The sequence below is a fragment of the Glandiceps talaboti genome, chromosome 13, assembly GCF_964340395.1.
Source record: "Glandiceps talaboti chromosome 13, keGlaTala1.1, whole genome shotgun sequence".
Classification (NCBI taxonomy): Eukaryota; Metazoa; Hemichordata; class Enteropneusta; family Spengelidae; genus Glandiceps; species Glandiceps talaboti.
In genome coordinates this window covers 15477633-15497700 of record NC_135561.1, presented here as the reverse complement: position 1 = coordinate 15497700, position 20068 = coordinate 15477633, and the positions used below count along the sequence as shown (strand labels likewise).

At 35.6% G+C, this 20068-nt stretch overlaps 1 pseudogene; it reads left to right on the top strand.

Moving 5' to 3' along the window:
- The first annotated feature begins 1285 nt into the window (after positions 1–1285).
- LOC144444326 (uncharacterized) lies at positions 1286–20068 on the top strand (annotated as a pseudogene).

Here is a 20068-nt window from a genome sequence, read left to right as displayed (position 1 = left end):
TATTCTTTTCAATTTCAATTGCTTAATTGTTTTGGGGACAAAACACTATGGAGTAGGGGGTGGTGTTACAAAGTATATAACTGTATTATAAACACAGTAATTGTATCTAGGTTACCCGACCGTGTGAGGTCTAATTGATTAATGAGATAGTAATACGAGCTAGACCATGTTATTACTTGTAATTAAGTGAACGTTTGCAAGTGTCACTACAAGTGATAAATCACAACTTTAATGAATTCAGCCTTAGTAGAAAAGAGTATTTTCAAAATAGATTATCTCTGAATTAAATTAACCGTAGTTCATAAACATTTCCTATATAAGGAAAAGAATTGAAGTTTACTGTAAACATGTTATTTACTAACCATATTTGTATTACGGAATGAAGATTTTAGATTTGAATAAAATGTGAATGTTGGGTGTATGCTAATAAGCTACTTTACACGGGGAGAGATCTTGCGAGGCGGAAGAGAGCAACACGTCTGGATTTACGGTGTCTGATCTGCGTCGTAGTATGAATACTACGGGGAACTATTGTTTCTATCTAGTTTGAACTGCCGTAAGTGAAGGAAAACGAATCCAAAGCTCTCGTATTGTCGGTTTAAGCATACACCTACTTCACCAAAAGTAATATTCTGTGTGCTTGTGAGTTTATCCCTTGAATACGTGTCCTGAGATTCTGGTACCTCTGAGATTGAATGTGTGCGTTTGAAGTTACAACTTGAATTTGGTCAATAACTATCAACACCAAAGACAAGTCTGTAGCACTATACGAAAAGTCATATTTGACCATATCTTTCCAACGGGGTAAATCTTGAGCAGGGGATATGTAAATGTGTGAGTATGAGACGAAGTTCCACCTTTGACTTAATTTACCCCAGTGATCTCTCCCATGGGAGCTGCAGACAGTCAAAAGTGGTACTGTGTCTCGTACTACCCCTGGATAGAGATGGTGGGTCACAGGTGGGTCACAGGTAGGGTAACGGTTGGGTAAAGGTGGGTAAATTTAACCTTTCGTGTAAAGTTGTATTTGAAGTTTGAAGTATGTATTCTGAAGATATGACCTAATTACTATGACAACAATTATGCAAATGCGATAGACAGACAAACATATTTACACACACGCCGACAGGCATCATTACAGGAGGTAAAATTTACCTTTGTTATGTTTTACGTTATTAAATAAAAAAAAAATATTACTACTAATATTTCGGCTACTACTACTAAATAATGTTATTTATTCTTTTTAGGAATCTGCCCTACGTTTTATTCACAAAGTATCAACCTCATGCTGGGTGCCAGCGTAAATATAACATCAACAAACTATCCGGGTAACTACCCAGATGATAGGAGATGTCCCTGGCTAGTAACCAGTTCAGCATTGTTAAAAGTAACATACAATGATTTTGACATAGAAGATGGTGACATGTTCTATGCAGGATATGGAGCTTATAAACTCGAGGATAAAAGCACTGCCTGGCGTTGGAGTGGACAAACTGCACCTCCAAAATTTGTATCTAATGAAGGGATAGTCTGGATACGCTTTGTGACAGCTAAGATTAGATCTAATAAACAGAGTAGAGGTTTTCATCTGACCGCGTCTGCAGAAGGTAATCTTATATTAGGAATATGCTATCTAGCAATGTTCAAAATATGAACTTTTTGAATAATGAAAAAGACCTCGTGGTGAATCATCATTTGCGTACTATGCCTTAGGAAAAGGTCATCAGGCATTACGAAATCATGCGCAGTATTTTTAGGTTTCGACATCGTGTGTTAATTGGGTTCAGAATGGTCGAAATGATTCAATGGGCAATAAGGACATTTTTATTTCCCCTTCTGCTTGTAGAACTCGTTGCCCAAGCTTTATCTGATGAATGCATACTTCAATTAGTTATCAAGTATAACTACGTTGCGACCATGACAAACAATTAATGTGATATCGATAAAAACTGATGACAAGGGAATAGCCAAGAAAAACATAGATTAGGTAGTTATAGAAAAAGTATTGTGTGTAGGTTGGTGGGTAGGTAAATACACAAAAACAGATATATAGCAAGACATATAGAGAAATAAGACAGACAGACAGACAGACAGACAGACAGACAGACAGACAGACAGACAGACAGACAGACTCAGGGTTTTGTCAATCCACTTACAAAGTGTCATCTCTGCCAAGGAATACACGATTACAGTTTATACTATACTTTTCAGTCATTATGATCAATATTAAAATGTTTAATATTTTAGAATGTACTGGCTGTGGTGTTGCTTCTGAGTGCAACCAAACTCTCCACTACGACGACGAGTGTGGATATCTTCAATCGATGAACTATCCTATGGGTAACTCCGAAGGATGCTCATTAAGTTGGAACATTACGGTACCACAGGACAATAAAATACGTCTTGAAATCCTACATTTCAATGTTGGAAACAGCTTTGATACAGACTGTCAAGTAAACTATGTCAAAGTATTCTCTTCTGAAATTCCTTCTGACACATTTTTACTCGGGACCTATTGCATGAACAGTTGGCCATCGTCTGTTGAATCGATCGGTTCGAAGATGCATGTCAAATATGTCAGTCCTTATAACAAAGTTGATGACGCGTTCCTTGCGAAATATACTAGAAAGCCACGTATCAATGTAATTTTAAACTCAAACCGGAATGAAGGTATGTACATGTACGTGGTGTATTGTTTCGCCTGTTGCATTCTTGATCATAATGATGGCAGAGCTTTAACAACGCATAGTATCCATGCTTATTACGATATTGGATATTCTCGTAGACTTATGATCAATCATTTTTACTTTCCGTAAGTGAAGGCTATATTTTAGGGATGGGATGTGTGTGTGTATGTGTGTCTTCTGTTTGTTTGTCTGTCTGTCTGTCTGTCTGTCTGTCTGCCTGTCTGTCTGTCTGTCTGTCTGTCTGTCTGTGTCATTGTGTCCTGAAAAAACGCCTTGCTCAAATCAAACGAAATTCGATGCACATATTATTTAGGGTTATGGCTAGAATTGATTACGAGTTGGTATTATTTCATGAATATCAATGACCAATTTGCATAATTAATGGTTTTCAGTACTTAGGCTATATCATAAAAATGCATGTTTGGTACAGTGTCGTTAATTTCGGTACATACATTTATGATTCCAGGGCACATGTGTCTTATAAAGTTTAATGATCTAGCTTTTAATGTTAATATGAGTCATATCCATAATAATTATTTCCATTAATTAGGCTATATATGAAGAGCGCAAGCTTCACATTCTTTTGTAAATAAATTCCCGATAATAGCGCACGTGTCTTATGAAACCTACTGATGTAATTCTTAGTTTCAATGAGTCATTTGCATAATTGATTAGTTTCAGTAACTAGGCGATATTTTAAGAATGCAAACTTGAAATAAAATATTATATACTACATAAAACAAATGTATCAATGTTTATATTTACTGGAAAGGTTGTGATATAGCTTTCATTTTCAATGAGTCATTTGCATAATTAATGTTTTTCAGTAATTAGGCTTTATCTCATGAATGCATACTTCAAATTTCAAATCATTTGGTACATGCATTGATATAGTGTAAGTATGAAGTTTTTTCTTGTCAGCAGACATTTGTATAATTGATGAGTTGAGAGTACAAGCTTCAACATCCATTCGATTTGGTGCTCCCTGATGATGACAAATGACATGTATACACAATTCAGACTTCTTATAGTGGGGCAATGCACATATAAGGGTATACATCATGATACTGACAGCTAAGAATTTGGCATTCCAACAATTATTGTGTGTTTAAATGAAAACGTAACGATTCCGTCCTAACGGAAGGCATAAATTTGGTTGTTGCCATGGTTTGGTGGTTATTTTATCTCTGTTATGTTTTTACTAACCTCACGTTTTTTCATATAAATGAAAAGATTACACGTGTATGGCTGGCAACTGGACACTGTATAATAGAAGATGTTATCACTCTTTCTTGGAAGAGAACACTCTGACATGGATCGAGGCAGAAAAACGATGTGTAGACAGAGGCAGTCATTTGCTTAGTATTCTTGACAAAGAAGAAATGGATTTCATCGCCTATGCACTGGTTGAAAAGTGGTGGTCTGGAGAGAGATCAGTATACATAGGTATGTTGTATGCTGACTAACTACAATGTAGAACCCATGGGTGTCTAAAGAGTTGACGTGGAACAAGAACTGTTATTAAAATACTTTCAATGATTTCCAGTTAGTCAAAACAAAAGTCATTTCCGCCACTCTACATAATGGGAAGTTGCGAAATAAAGATTAGTCTAAAGAAACAAATTACACTATTTATTGCAGGACTTACCAATCGACTAAACACACGCATTCATCGATGGACCGATGGTAACCCCCTGAGCTTCAGTCATTGGTAATTGAATTTTACTCTTTCCGCAAACTACTAAAACCATTGTCTCTACCTTCCTTCTGGCTAACTTAAGTTTTTGTATCCTCCCCCCGTTTGTCATGTTTCCAATGTTAGTGTATTCACTTTCTCTCTCAAGCTTCAAATATGTTTGTATATCTTTTGATGATAACAATGTCTAGGTTTAGCCTGTAGCCTATAACATTTCTCTCTGATAATTCACATCTTTAATATAATTTATTTATAATGATTTATACTATAAATGTATGCTAGCTTAGAACTTGGCGTTCATATAATGCATGTAAGAAGAACAATCGAATATATAATGGCTTGCTTTTTAGAGTTTCAGAAGGCATTGAGTTTACATTTAATTCATTCCTTTAATTTTAAGGACGAAATCACCTGTGAGTGATGGCGGGAAGAACCAGCCAGACGGTATGCATTTCGAACATTGTACAATGATTGAAGTGGTTAATATCCGTCGAACTGACTACTGGCACGATATACCGTGTGCGCTCAATACAATAAAACAGTACATATGTAAACAACCTGCAATATATGAGGGTGGTATAGTTGATCAGCAGTATAATGGAACGTCAAACTATAGTAAGTACTAAAACTATATCGTGAATTATTGATAGTGACAGACAGACAGGCAGGCTGGCTGACAGACAGAATGATGGATCTGCAGACAAGCAGTGACAGACAGACAGACAGACAGACAGACAGGCAGGCAGGCAGGCAGGCAGGCAGGCAGGCATGCATGCATACATACATACATACATACATACATACATACATACATACATACATACATGCATACATGTAGGCAGGCAGGCAGGCAGGCAGGCAGACAGACAGACAGACAGACAGACAGACAGACAGACAGACAGACAGACAGACAGACAGACAGACAGACAGACAGACAGACAGACAACGCCGATTGATCAGCTATTAGTATATTGCTTGCCTTTCTTTTCAACTGACAGGATGCGATGAATTATCCTGGGGTCTATATGAAGGCAAGTGCTTTAGGATAACTCCTGTCAATGGAGCATCAAGCAGGGATTCTTGTGAATCAGAGGAAATGCTGACTGACTACCAAACAGACAATTCTTATTTCCCTTACATTCAACCAGGCCAAGAAATGGAACACTTCATTTACTATGTCAATCATATCTGGAGCCTTGGAGTGGGGGAAGTCATACATATAAATAGAATTATAAATTTGACGGAGGTCTCTGAACTTATAGAGATTAATAGGGTAGATAATGAAACCGGGTGCCAACTGAACAAGAATCAGCAAGAGGATGGTGGCTGTGACGATAGAGTCATGTGTCTTGTTCTTGAGACGACTCAGATGAAATTTATGCTAATAAAATGTAATGATACAAGAATTTCTTTTACACTCTGTGTAAAACTAGCAATAGGTAAGATTAATATATGTATGTGTGTGTGTATGTATGTATGTATTGTGTGTATGTATGTATGTATGTATGTATGTATGTATGTATGTAATGCAATGTAATGTAATGTAATGTAATGTAATGTAATGCAATGTGTGTGTGTGTGTGTGTGTGTGTGGCAGTAAGACAGTGTGTCTGGAAGCATGCAAGTATAGTTATTGCATATGGATTAGGTATTCGTGTATATAAAATGACCAGTTGGGACAGCAAGCTTCGTCAATTCTGTTATATAATATTGTACGCAATGTCGATAGTTGATATTATGTATATCAAGTTATTGAGATGAAACTGACTGTACATTTGTGCCACCTGTTGTTTGTTAACCTTGTTTGTATCTTGATGGGAAGAGATAATGTAGTTTGATTGGAGAATACATGTTCGCTCGTTTATTACCTTGGACAATATTTGATATTGAGTTTACTTAGATACATATTACACAATGTTATTGTTGTATCTGCACAGAGAAGACAACGAGTTGTGGTAATGATAATTTCCAGTGTGGCAGCAAGGAGTGTATTAACAAGGCTTATGTCTGTGATGGTGTCAACGACTGTTCAGATAATTCTGATGAAGATGATTGTGGTGAGTTTAAAAAAAAAAATATATTATCTAGAATAGTGTAAACAATTATAATTAAAATTTGTAACATTACATTGGGAACAAATGTTTTGTTTATGATAACTTTTTTTTTTACAAATCAACATACGTGTTGTACCGGATTTTTTCTTGCTTTCCCCCTGTTTTAAAGTGTCCGTATTAGCGCGAGATATTTCATGCATAATTTCTCGAATTCAAATTATTGATTGTCATGTGGTTTTTTACGGTTAGCCTGCTCTTCATCTAGTTTCCGTTGTTCAGATGGACTATGTATATCGTTATCATTTTACTGTGATTTCATTGACCATTGTGGTGATAACAGTGACGAATCAAACTGTGGTAAGTATTTGTAATTACTACTGCACGGACCAGTGTTCCAAAGTAAAATAAAAATGTAGTATTTCGGCAATTTTAGAAAACTAGGCAACGACATATTGTGATCACTTGAGCGTAAAATGATTCAATTGACTTGTCACAGCATGTGGCTTGGTGTTTAAGATAAGTTAGAAAGTCGCTGACGATCTCATTTTAGATGCATTGTGTTAACATCACGATGACGTCATCGTTGTATTGCAGCCAATCACATGCAAGACATTGTGACTTCATCGACTAATAGAAAATGTAAATTTATAAACACTTTTTTAAAGTAGGAGTTTTGTTAATGAAAGTGGTAGTAGCACGAAGGACCGTATTTGCATGAGATCTTGTATTCTCTGTTGTTAGATTGTCAGGAGTGTAGCACGTGAAAGTGACAAAGTTCCTCTGATATAACACAGCAAGCATGACTGTAACAGCCTGAATACCTTAATATAGTCATCCTAAACTGAAGAGTTTGTAAATATAGACTCTGTTTATTTGATTTTGTGTACAAGGAATACTGTGGACATATTCACTTGCAATCAGATATGCAATTATGTGTTTGGTATTGCACCGCAGTTTTATGAACTGATAAGTAAGCCTAGTACGGGGGGGGGGGGTACTCCCCCTATTTAACTAGATATATATGTGCAGTACTTTGGGCTTAATAAGCAGGAATGGTCCTCGTCCATTACTTACAAATCAACAGTAAAGATTTGTCCCTTGTGTAGTCTTCAAAGCACACATATATCATAAATAAAGATTTAAGTTGTTTGGATCATCATACATAATACTAGTATGTTGACGTAGCTATCGATAAAGAAGTGAAATTTAGTCGTTTGATAGCACAAAACATGTTTTTATTTTACTTCAGTATATCCAAATTGTACATCAAACCATTTTGCTTGTGACAATGGACAATGTGTGATTGCCACAAAGCAATGCGACTTCATTGAAGATTGTCTGGATGGTTCTGATGAAAATGAATGTGGTAAGGATAGTATTTGCTACAGGTCATAACAAATCATCAGTTCATGCAACGTAATGATAACGTGGCCATATTGATGTTAATTCGGTATCTTGTTTGTAGAAAAAAAAACTTTATCACACTTTTTGAGGTTTTGTTTTTTGTATTTATTGAATTGCAAATAAAAGATTCGTTTGATGATGTTTCTTATTGTGTTTTTCCAAGGAGGAAAAGTGTGTTGATTTGTTTTGTTGATTAAAAGTCAGAATTATAGAGTCAAAACCCATTTATATATCTGCTTGAAAAGAAAGACGATTTGCCAATTTGACCTTCTTTTTTAAATGGCATTTAAAACAAATTTATAGACCTTGTGAAAACTGACAACATGTTTTTGTTCTCACTTTTCTCTATAATTGTTATGGTATTTTTACTACCCAAGGCATGGTTATTAACGGCAATCTAGGTTGATACTAATTATCCAGGAAATGACCCAAAAGTGAACTCAATTAATGTATTCATAAATAGGTAATGGGACTGCAATTTTAAGGTATTTAATACTGATCAGTATACATATGAAGTAAACAATACATGGTGGAAAGTGTGACAGTCGATATCTTCCATATTATCCTGTCGAGTGGATTTGTTATTACACATGTCTTCTTTGTAGGTACCATATGCAGGGGTTTCCGTTGTTATAGTGGTACTTGCCTCCCACATCAGACTAAATGTGACGGGATACAGGATTGTATGGGTAACCATCAAGAAGATGAAGTAGGTTGTGCTTTTAGAATGGTTTGGAGGAGACACAAAACCAATGTGGGACAAATGAATTTCAATGTCATTTTGGTAACTGCATTGACCGGCAATGGATGTGTATCTATGACTTTGATGAATATGGATATCAAGTAGGATGTCGTGACGTCACACATCTCCAGAACTGTGGTAAGTATAAAACATGCTGCAAATATTTAAGCTTTCCCCCAACAAAGCATAGGGAACCCAAATAATAAGATTGACTAAAATGTTATATCCGCCTTTGTACTTTTCATTATAGTTTGTATTGTCTCTCTTTTGTTTTTGCATTCATTTATTCATAATGTGTCGTTATTATGTATCACATTAATCGGCATCAATTAGCTAAGGAACCTAATTACATAAGATATCCGCTGTGGTATATTGCTGTCCAACCAGCTAAAAACTACGAAGCTTTCATATGAGTCATTCTCTTGGTGACTAGCTATGTAATACTTATGTACAAATGTATATGACATTTGGAACCTGCATGTTTACGATATTGCCTAATTACATATTAAAGTAATACTCGATGGAAATGACATATATATAGCCATATGACATATATATAGCATTAGCCACTGTAAGATACTTTGTGTTTTTTGCCACAAAAATCATTCATTATGCAAATTACTCGTTAAAATCAAACGCCATATTAGTGGGGAAATGTGGTTCTGCCTACTGAAGCACTCAGAGGGGTTTTTCGCAATAATTTTTATTTCCTGTTTATTCTGCTTTCAGCAGTCATCATTTTTGATCGCTTTTCTCTTAAACATCTTCTATTTGGCAGATTTATTTCAATGTCCTACTGGGATGTTCAAGTGTCCATCATCATATTGTATACCACTTCATCGACGATGTGACGGTGTTCAAGATTGTGCTTATGGACAGGATGAACAAGGCTGTGGTAAGTAAACAAGTACCTTTATTAGTCCGCATTAGTGTTCTTAGCTTTTCTTGTTTTAATTTGTGTTTGTGTTGGAATAAATTAGATTTTCTGACTCCACCCAAAGGCCAAAGAAAATGATCGTTCCCTCACTTTAATTTACAAACATGATCAGCAAAAGAGAAAAAAAGTGCAAGTCTTCTTATCGTCTCTCAAATATATGACATACTTTCATACTATAAACATTTCGTGTTATTACCACAGAAAAGGGGTCATACGTGTGCCAAGGTGACTATAGATGTCTCTGGAGTGACAACTGTATACCTTTATGGCAGCAGTGTGATGGTATCAAACACTGTGTAAATGGTGATGATGAAATCCTCTGTGGTAAGTAAATTGTACTTTTATGAATCATATTTGTATGTGAAGTGGGGGATAGACGGGCACATCAACACTAGTACTCTAGTTATTAACACATTTCCTGGCGATGTGGGCCATGCAGAATGTACTAGTATATTATGCCTACGGCAAGTATGTTGCAACTATTTTCCGAATCTGAAAGCTGGGGGAGTTATGCACCACTGTCATCACATGTCTGGGAACACTCCTTTCCCCAACCTTAATGAGCATAAATCTCACGATTGTATGTTCCCGGAAGGTGAGACTATTAAGATGGGCTCCGTTCATCTGCCCATCCATACGCTAAAAGCTATGCAAATATAGGTCATTTTGGGGAACGTGTTTACATATTAATAACCTGGATAACAGTAACCAACATTGTTTCGTATTAGTTCCAAACTCAGAGCATAAATACTTTACCCAGCACAATGATATAGATCACTAGGCCTTCTCTGATGTTATCGTATACCGTAATTATTTTATGGTTGAATCGTCTACATTAACAGCTAAAGAAAGCTGAGTTACTTAGTCGAAATATTACAAGTAAATTATTTATCGTCCGAGTTCGGAACTAATACAAATAGTATTACATATGAAAAGAAGATTGCTTGTACCTGTGCGCGTGCATGGTAACGGTATTTTCACTGTAGTGCAATACAGAAAACATTATGGCATGCTTGCATGCAAATGAATGAGGATGCGATCGTTCGGTACATACGAAATGACATTATCGAGCTGTATGATTGTTATGGAAATTTGCCGCATGCCACGTGAGTTCCAGTGTGGGTACTCGGGTATTTGCACTCGTGCCTGCAGTGTTTCCTGCCACCTGTCATGGGATTCTGTCATATAATTCCAGAGCAATGAAACGACGTTTTTAGTTGTAATACCTGATATGGTTGCGTGTGAAGTGCCCTAATATATGTATGTACCATTGGTTAGTTTGATTATAATAGCGCCAAATGTGAGTCAAAGATTAGCTTTTACTAAATCATGCTTTCATTTTCTTAGGTATTCTCTGCCCAAAGAATTGTATGTGTAATGGTTATGTTATAGAATGTATCAACAATGAATTGCATAATTTTCCAGATGACATTGATGAGAATATTCGAAAGATGTAAGCTAAGCTTTCAATGTCTTATAGTATGAGCAATATTTACTGTATCCACATCACACCACATTTAAACTGAATGCCCTTCCGTAAGGGTAGTCTTGCAATTTCATGATTTATGCAAGAAATTTAGCTCTACATCTGTGATTTTTTCAAGTCCCAGTGAGTCAATTGTCAAAAATGTTGTTCAAATGCTCGCTTCCAATTCTCAACACAGGAACGCTTGTCATCCTCGACTTTCGTGATCCCCTACATTCAGGAGTGGGGCCAATTACTTATTGCTTATGAAATCATATATATTACATTACACATATACTATCAACTACGTAAAAAAAATATTCCATTCACAACAACAGTTCCCAGTAAGCTGTCTTTTAAAAATAACGTACTACACATTACACCTTAGAAAAAGAAGGCGATTAAAATTGTGTAATTTCTTCAGAGTATATATTGTTTGGAAAGATAGGACAGCTAGTCACAATTATTTAATTTATATCTACCAATGAATATCAGTGCTCAAATTTATGATATATTTTTTTCAGACAAGGACCAAGAACTTGAAAATTAATGAACATATGATTGCATGAAAACTTAGAGAAATCCCAATCTTAACACCACTTATTCCATTTTTACAATTGTTGCACTGCTGTTTCACTCAGTAGCTAATGATTCACATATCACTGTCAACATCATGCAACACATCCTCTATCACAGCTTTATTGGAATCAAAATACACACGTTCCCATTTTGTTTTTGTTTATCTAGCGCAATCACAAATTAAAAGCATACACCATCTTTTAAAATTTGGTTTAATATAGCTTCTGTGGCAGATAGATGTTTCGATTTCCCGTAATAAATTAAGTATTTCAGTCATGTCAGTAAGGTGGTCAGAGGTCTCTAGTCACGGTAGACAAAACATGTAAAGAGAGAAGTCCATTTCGGCATCTCACCTACCGGCCCTGTCTGATGTTTCAATTGTTGATCAAAGTTGATCTTTTTGTTGCAATGTTCATTTTACAAATAGAACTGTGTGTTGTCGCTGTATCTTGTGTGATGTCAACAACACTGTCCTGGACTGTCCGATTCAGTTCATTTATCTTTCACGTTAGGTTAAACGCGCAAAAGGGACCTACACGAGATACTCTGATGCATCATCTGATATTTTTTGCGGGATTGACGCCAGGGCGCGGCCTTGGCAGAACACTTCCTGCAGAGGCAGTCTTATGGCCAACCACAACATGTAATAATGTGAAGCTTTTATAGAAAGTTGTAGCATAGATCTCACAATAGAAGTTTTTAAGGCCAAGAAAAAAAAGAATTGTTTCTGGTCAGTGTGCATCACTTAAATACTCGCTTCACTATTTGTTTTCGTGTTTGTCCAGCCAATGCAGACTGCAGATCCAAGGGGAAACACAAAATAACTCTCTCTACATCAATTGCTCCTTCAGGAAAGACACCTGCAGAAATAATCATGAACAATTAAAAACAAATTCGCGTAGTCACATCACTTTAGACAACATTTTGTGACCAGAAACAACAACTTTCTTATTTGTGGGCACCATGTCTAATTACCAAAAAATGACACTATCTCATTAAAGCTACATCGATAATATTTTCAGGGCAGATGTGCTTAGGTATGGCAAATGTATGTACCAAATTATATTGAATTTGAAGCGTGCATTCTCGAGATATAGCCTAATTACCAAAAACTATTAATTACCCGAATTGCTCATTAATATCCATGAAATGTTTACCAAAACATAATCAGTTCTTGCCATTACCCTACGGAACATGTTTACCAAATTTCGTTTTAATTGAGCCAGCCGTTTTTTAGAAAATGGTGATACAGACAGACAGACAGACAGACAGACAGACAGACAGACAGACAGACAGACAGACAGACAGTCACACACACACACACACACACACACACACACATACACACTCAGACAGACTTTTCACCCCTAATAAATATCCTTCCTTACGGAAGGAAAAAATCATCGCACTTATCGTTAAGCTTCTGAACATGAAGGGATTTATACAGTAATAACCATACATTGTATCAATATCCATTGATAATTCACAACAGCTATATGGGTATATTGCCGTAAACGAGTTGTATAGAATCAAAGTATAGAGCGGTATCAGGCTTACCATGAAGTATGTAAACTTGCGTACTAGCAATGTTACGACGGTTTGAAGTTTGTTTATTATTTGCCGTGGAAACGAGATATCCCGGGTATGTAGGGGATCGCGAAGGCGGAGTGTTCAAAGTCGAGTCAAGCTTTCCTGTACTAAGAATAGGTAGCGGACATTTGAACAGCTTTTTCGACAACTAACTTTCACTGGGACTTCAAAAATCACAGATATAGAGCTAAAATTCATTATGTTCAAATGATACCAATAAGCCATCCATACATTCGTTCTGTATACATGGGTAAATATACATATGTCTGTATGTATGTGTATCCCTGTAAATTTGAATAATTTCATTTTAAAAGCCATTACACATGTTCCATTACATACATATATTGATATCACACAGTCCTTTCAGATTTCTTATAGTTTGGCACACCTTTTTGCCAATTCAGAGGTATATCGTGTACTAATAGCCTACTATAAATAAGATTGTTGCATGTATGAACAAAAAAACACAATAGTACCCTTACGGAAGGCATTCAGTTTAAGTCTGGTTGTTATTTTTTCTCGAATACGTAAACTTTTGTTTTTTAAAGTTTAAAGTGAAAAATTAGGTCGAGTCGGACAACCGGAACCAAACAATGCTATATACGCCTAATTGTTTAATCTCGTAACCTGCATCGTAAGCGATGGTGATATTCTACCTCAAGCACAGAGTGCAACATATAGTGTATACAATTTCCATCTTTTAGACCAAAGACGAATGCCACGTGTTCACCACTCTATTAACCAGCATACTATAACAATGCAAGACTCAATGCTGTTAGTGATTATTTTACACTAACCGTATGTGTTTGCACAAACATAGATTAAGTCTCATGTATAAATGTAAAACAAAATATGTACGTCATTCTGAACAAGATTTCATTATGTTCTGTCTTACAGAACATTCACAGGAAATGTTTTGAATATTTCCGAAGTGACATTTAGTACTTACAAATTCCTTGCAGAACTGTAAGTATGATTGTATTTCTTGTTATTGATGATTTTTCTTGATTTTTTTTTTTTTTTTTTTTTTTTTGTATTTGGCAGCATTGTTAAAAGTAACTTAAACAAATATATGTCGGTCACAGTAGTGCCATGATTTAATGAATGGTAAATCAAGTAAGGCTGTATATGTGAATTTAATAATTGAAATATACAGACTGGACGATATGAATTTGCTTTTGTCAGTGTATGTACGTACGTTACTGAAACCCTTTTTTTTCTTTTCAAGTCTAAGTAAAAGACAGATTTAAAGCTACAAGATATGAATACAAATGAAACTTGTTGAATATCCTCTCAGAATATGACATTTAACCAAAGGCACTCTCAATATTCATAAAGCTTAAAAATGGTAAATGTATAGGACCTACCACGAACTATCTATTGAAACCAGCCGACGAGTACGCTCAATGAATAACCACCCAAGAATATCAATTTGACCAAGCTATCATTGGATAATTTAACAAATCTAAGCTGGATTCGTTGTCATGTATATCAATATTAACAACCAATTAGTGTAAATGATCTCATCAACGATTCTTCATTTAACTCGCTACAACATTATGCAATAGCAATACATGCATTCACAGTTTACAATTGGTTTCCAATTTTTACATCAGCAAATATACATTAAAGTCAACTTTAACAGAGTAGGTATAAGTTGAAATGCAGGTGCAAATATTGTAGACATACTGCAGTGACCTTTTGCAATACGCTATTTGGTAATTACGTTAGGAAAGGTAACTATATTGCAAATAAGAAATTCACGATTTAAACTTTATTTTTCTGTCATTAAAGTTAATGAATTATATTTGATAAATACAGCAATATATCAAAGAATAGAATTGAGAGAATCCCAGCAATGACATTCAGAGATTTGATGAACTTATATTCACTGTGAGTATAAACTATTTGCCATCACTTTCCTTAATATCTACTATTCTATAATTACTGCTTCATTGCTTTTTGCGTCTGTGCCGAATTATATATCGATTGCATGTCGTTACAGACGCTTACACTCTTAATCTATTGCACTTTTTATTGGAAAGAGCCAATTATACCTTTAATTATTCACATGCATTTAAATTTTGTCATATGTATGAGCTGGCGCAGGCTGTAAGTGTATGACTTTGTTGAAGCTGTTATGTGCACACTCGCACGCAAACAAATACACAAAGTCAGTGTAAATATAACATTTTTTATTTTTTATTTTAGTGATTTGTCAAACAATATGATAAGAAGACTAGTTGACCATATATTCTCCGGATTACGAAATCTTCAAAAGTTGTAAGTTGTTCATCTGTTCGTTTGTTTGTATGTCTGTCCTGTCTGTGTCACCGTCTTCTAAAACGGCTTGCTAAACTCAAAACGAAATTTGTTATTGACCTTTTAATGGTAATTACTACTCACCAATTAGCTTTCAGCAAGCATTCCTTGAACATTAATCGTGGTATTTACATAAATAATTATTTTCTGGAATTTGACAATATGTTAATAGTTCATGCGATCTGAGAAAATTTTAGTGATATAATATTAGTGATAGTGATATGATATATTAAACTACTCCAACAACGATATGCAAACTATACATGTGTATTGTATGCCTATCTACAGTATCAAAAGAATGTACTAAAGCCGATATCTCTGCTTAGTTGACAATTAGGCTGGTGAACAAAGTTTCACTTTCACTAAAAATCATGTCAATATAAAAACGTTGGTGTCTATGTATTGTTTATTAATATATCTTATTTATGATAATATTGTTTTTATCTATTTATTTATTTATTTATTTGTTCATTTATTTATTAGGTACCTTTCAGACAATGGAATATTCGAGATAGGAGAGGGCGCCTTTGATGACCTTGCTAATCTAAATTTACTGTAAGTGCAGAGTGTGTATTTATATTTTAAATGCTAATTTGATATAAAACGTTACAATTCATATACTTATTAAGTTTGTACAGTATGTTCATACACATATAGTTAACACTCAAATGTAAACTATTCTTATTTGTAGGGATTTAACTGGTAATGTGTTTAATGTGCGGTCATCGGCGTTGTTTAAACCATTGGTGAATCTAAAGAAAATGTAAGTTAAACGTTGTATATTATGATTGTTATTTTGATGCAAGATTATCAGGTTTCATCTGAATGAATCTCATAAGACACAAGAATGTTCCATTGTAAAGAGTGTACAAAAAACATAATCTGATTTAAATCTTACAACAATGTTCGACCAACTGTATCTTTTCGCCTGTCTCAAGCTGTGCTACAACTACCTACTAGCAGCAAGTTTCTCTATTGATCACAGTGTAATCTTTCACTCCCTGATGTTTAATTAGTGTACATTTCACCCTTGGGGTTTTAAGTAGAGTCGGCAGGATAGTGACACTGTGGGGATATCTAGTCTGATATAATAAACAAAGTTGTAAAGTTGTATTGTGTTCTAGTTGTTAATTTAACGTCAAATGTTGGAGTTGTTTGTTTACCGTCTGAGTGAAGTCAGTAACGGTATGTGTGTCATATAATAATCTTTATGAAACATGCGTGCCCCGGTATCATGAATGTATGTACCAAATTATATTGAACTGAAGCTTGCACTCTTCAGACATAACAAAAACATCATTAATGACACCTCTACAGAATGCAAATTCTATATAATTTTGTACATTCTTCAAACATACCAATGCGCACGTCTTGAAGAGCTTGCTGATGTAATTTTTAGTTGTAATATAGACATTTCCTTAATGATTACTAAAATAATTTATGTAAATGAGTCATTGAGATTACAAGCTACATCATCAAGCTTTTCATGACACATACACTTTGTTACCAGGAATGGACGTACCACATTTTATTGACTATTCATTACAAATGCATTATTAAGATATAACCTAATTACTAAAAATTAAAATTATTAACAGCATACAAATGTTTCATTAATATTCATGGAATGCGTACTAAACAATTCTAATCAGTTGTATCAATTAGCCCAAAAACTGAGTGCACTAAATTTAATTTAATTTTTGAATCGAGTCATTCGTTTTTCTGAAGAAAAAAAGGCACGACCAGAGACAGACAGACAGGCAGGCAGACAGACAGACAGACAGACAGACAGACAGACAGACAGACAGACAGACAGACAGACAGACAGACAGACAGACAGACAGACACATCCCATGCATTCCTTTTAATATATTTTCCTTTATAGAGGGTAAACATGTGCTTAGCAACATTCGTTTAAACTAAGTTTTCAGCCCTTAACAGATGAAGCCGGAGGGTGGGAGGGGGTACTATGTTGGGGCGAATGTGTTTGCACATAGGTGTTCATGTATCCCAAATACAATTTAAAGCAAACATTGGTCAAATGCAACTCAAGTTTGTGTTGTGATCTTATTGGTAATGGTCAATTTTACAAAATGATCGTTATCTCACGAACACGCCGGTAGACTTTCTTCAATTACGGCAGTATCGTGAATGGACAACTTGACAACTTCTAGACGAAGTATTAAAATTATAATCTTGTGTTAGGGTACCAACATAAGTCATCATATTGCACATGCACAACTCTGATATGCATTTCAATCAAACCTGCCACAAGTGTCAGATACAGTTGACGACATATCTATATTTGTCATGAAAATTTCATATAAATATGAATTGCTAAAGTGAAATGTTGGGCGTATGTCTTCGATGAAGACTTATTTGTTATAGGAAATGGGAACAGACAACTATCGATATTTACTTACCAACCTGTATACTTCTTTGCAGATTTACTGAGGCTTACAAATATTGCTGTTTCATAAGAAAATATCACCAAGTAGATGTTTGCACTCCAGATGCTGACGTTTTCTCATCATGTGAGGACCTTATGGCGAACAAGATACAACGATCGTGTATTTGGATCTTAGGGCTTCTTGCGTTCCTTGGCAACATTTTTGTTATACTCTGGCGGATTAAGAAGGAGGATCTTAATAGTGTTCCAAATCTCCTGGTTTGGAATCTAGCCGTAGCAGATCTATTAATGGGTGTCTATCTTGTAGTTATTGCATCGACAGACGTGTACTACAGAGGGATGTACATACAACGTGATATTTCTGGAGAAGTAGTTCCCTGTGCAGTTTTGCTGGTTTCCTATCCACCGTGTCAAGTGAAGTGTCTGTCTTTACTTTAACGGTGATGACCATAGATCGTTTTGTGATTATCATTTTTCCTTTCAAGTTTATTCGTTTGAAACTTAAAGTGTGTACGTTCTTAATAATCGTCGGTTGGATTGTGGTTGCTCTGGTTAGCTTTCTGCCTTTGGTGGGTATACCGTACTTTGGGGAATCTTTCTATGGACGTTCAGCCGTCTGTCTGTCATTGCATCTCACCAATGAAAGTACTCCCGGCTGGGAGTTTTCTGTCGCCATATTTTTGGTCTTAAACTGTCTATCTTTCATTGTAATTTTCACTTGTTACTTGGCAATGTACGTTTATGTACGACGATCAAGAAGCGCTTCAATTATCAAATCATCTAAACATACCAAAGAGGCAACAATTGCTAAACGCATTTCGCTGATTGTATTAACAGACTTTTGTTGTTGGGTACCGATCACTATCATGGGTATATTGGCATTGACTGATACAGTCACAATTCCTGGTATTGTTTATGCTTGGACAGCCGTCTTTATTTTACCTGTCAATTCTGCCATTAATCCAATCCTGTATACTATATCAACGATAAACTTCGGGAAGACACTTTCCAAACCAATACGAAGTGTAAACTCAGATGTTACTCGAGATGTTAGCCAGTATCAGATGGGTAAGCTTAATGAATAGGAACGATCCACAGAGCCACAGTGTCCCTCTGTCTGTCTGTCTGTCTGTCTGTCTGTCTGTCTGTCTGCCTGCCTGCCTGCCTGCCTGTCTGTCTGTCTGTCTGTCTGTCTGTCTGTCTGTCTGTCTGTCTGTCTGTCTGTCTCTGTATCTATACAAATGCCTATCACGTTATATATCTGTATTTTTGTGTGTCTACCTACCCACAGTTCTACATATTACTGCCCAACCCATGTTTCTACCGATAGCTGGTTATTCCCTTGTCATAGGTTATTATCGATGTAACATTTATCGTTTTTCATGGTTTTTCCTTAGTAATAGTTGAAAATGGAATGATATATGGTTTTACACATTACCATTAAGTATGCAATCAATAAAAGTATTACTTGTGAAACATTAGTAATCGGTGGAATATGAGGTCTTGCTGTTATATTATGTTTATTACCAAATAAACATAGGCAGAAATATGGCAAAGACAAAAAACAGGGCAAATGCAATGTTTCACCAGCGGCTTTATATTATGGTTTCCCACAGCTTCTCTGGTTATCGAAGAAATGCCTACCAGTCACATCGCTGCATTTGAGGGCTCGTCAACTTACACACCATTATCAATACACATTGAGAGAATGAATTCAAGGTTGACCATTGGAGAAGTTCACATCTTAGCCGTTGAGATAGCTAAGGCCTTGAAATTTCTACATGACAGAAAAATCATCCATGGATGTGTATGTCAAAGTAGTGTACTGATAACAACTGATACAGAGGTAAGTTTATGAGTATACACCATTGTATGTGCAGTGATAGACCTTTTCGAATTTGGAATATATGCTATTGTGAGCATAGAGGCAAGGATTTATTGTGTTACTAGTTGGTCTATGACTGGTTATCATTATATACACTTATATGCAATACTACAAGGCATTATCTAATCCCAGTGTGCGTTTTCTACGGTTTCACCCTAGGGCAATATCAACCACACCTTTCTAATGGATCTGACGCGTTCCAGATATACAAGGAGTGAGTCACCAAGGCTGCCATACACTTCAGATATACAGGCTTATGGAGATATGGTCTCTAGACTTCTAAGTTTGGCTACATGA